Below are 2201 nucleotides of genomic sequence, written 5' to 3'. Positions count from 1 at the left end.
GAGGAAGTTGGCCAAGTGCTGGGTGGAGGTGAGACCGTCCCGACGTGGGGAGAGGAGGAGCCGCTGTCCGCAGGGCCGAGGCCAGGGAGGTGGACCCAGCTGGTGGCAGTCTGCACTCCTCACCGCTCTGCTGTCCCTCAGGAGGAGGAGAACCACAAACCCCAGTGACAGAGAGGGACACTGAGGCCCAGCAGCCAGTCTGGGCGGGAGCCAGGCCGCGTGGCCAGCCCCCTGCCCGCTTTCCGCAGGCCTGGCTCCCGCTTCCCAGGCCAGCGGGTGCCCCGTGACTCCGGGCTCGGCACCGCCGTGGCCGCTGCTCTGGCAGCCTGGTCCCTCAGGTGTCCCAGGGCAGACCCCACCTCTGCCCGGAAGCGGACCACCCACGTCCTGGGCGTCAGGACGGTGACAGGCGGCAAAGGCAGGGTCCCCTGGTGTCCTTCAGACTCTGGGCTGCAGTCCATCCGCGACCCCAGGGCCCGCGTTGTGAGCCGCCCCAGCAGGGCCTGTTCCCGCGGGACGGCCGCTAGCATGTGCCTCTGGGGACCAGGTGGAGGAGAGAGGTCGAAGCCCGTCCCCTGCTGCAGGCCTGGACGTGGCTCCCAGGGGACTGCCTAGCGGCCCAGTGTGCATGGGAACGTCATGTCACCACCCGGTGACACGCTGCCCAGGGACCGGGTTTCCTCCTGTTTCCTCGCTGTGTGGTCCTAGGCACGTCACCTGAGCTCTCTGATCCCCGGGTCTCCCTGAAGGTGTCTCTGAGGGAGTCTCTGAGGAACGGGGGAGGACCCGCAGGGTCTCAGCTGGGGCCTCACATCCGCTGCAGTGAGGACGAGGACCGTGACGATTGGGACAGGGCCAGGCTCAACGGAAGCGGGTTCAGTTAGAACCTTGGGTCCTGGGGCTGGGGTGCAGCTCATGCCAGGCGCCTGCCTGCCCTCGGGGCCCAGCTCTGCACTGACCTGGGGAGCGGGACGGCCGTCAGACCTAAGGCTGTGCCTTGCCCAGCTGAGACTCGGTTTCCCCAGGAGAAGAGGCCAAGCAGCAGCCTCTCCTGGTGAGGCTGGGGCAGGACGGTGCTCACCTGAGCACCAGCCGCGGGCCAGGAGCCCACGGCCACCTCTGCCAGCCCGCGGGGTCACTGCGGCTCCCAAGCCGAGGGCCGCGGGTCTCGGGGCCTCCTGGGGGTGCGGGCGTCTCCTCCACGGTCGGGCCTCCGTCCACTGCAGGAGCCCTCGGGGTCTCCCCCCTAGCCGCAGGGAGTCCTGGCCTGAGCCGCAGTGGCCCCCGAGGCCCACGCTGGGGGTCCCCAGAGCTTCAGAGGGACCTGCACTGTTGCCTGGGGGCCTTGGCTTGTTTTTAAGGTGATTTCCTTTTTTACCTTTGTTTGTCGCCGCAGACGGGCAGCCCTTGTTGTCTGTGTCTCTGTGCGGAGCGGAGGGTCCGGCCTGCTGGCCCGCGCCCCCCGGGGACCTCTTATGTGGCTTGATTTTAGATGTGAGGGAGTCGTGGTCCCCAGGGTCCCGTCGGCCCCCTCCAGCCCCCCGTGGCACCTGGCAGACCCCCGCACTGGCCACAGGGGGTGGGGCGGGGTCACGCGGCACGTCTCGGCGTCCACTGGCTGGACTGCAGGCCTCCCGACCTCTCCCCACAAACCTTCCCTGCTCCGGGCCTCACCTGGCGCTCGGGCCCTGCTCTCCCGACTTTTTACTGAGAAATAACTTTCATGCCCTGGGAGTCGCCCCGGGTCTCCTGTGCAGGGCCACGTCGCGCCCATTTCCTGCACTCGCCGTCTCTGCCACGCTCACACACACATGCACACACGCTCACACACACACGCTCACACACACACACGCTCACACACATGCACACACACACGCTCACACATGCTCACACACACACACACACACACGCTCACACATACGTGCACACACACGTGCACACACGCTCACACACACGCTCACACACGTGCACACACACGTGCACACGCTCACACACACGCTCACACACACTCACACACGCTCACACACGTGCACACACACGCTCACACACACGTGCACACACGCTCACACGTGCACACACACGTGCACACACATACGTGCACACACGCTCACACACGTGCACACACGCTCACACACACGTGCACACATGCGCACCTCGCAGTAACGAGGGGCGGGTGGAGCCTCCCTCCCCCTTCCTTCCTC

The sequence above is a fragment of the Urocitellus parryii genome, chromosome 3, assembly GCF_045843805.1.
Source record: "Urocitellus parryii isolate mUroPar1 chromosome 3, mUroPar1.hap1, whole genome shotgun sequence".
NCBI lineage: Eukaryota > Metazoa > Chordata > Mammalia > Rodentia > Sciuridae > Urocitellus > Urocitellus parryii.
This window is presented reverse-complemented; position numbering follows the sequence as displayed.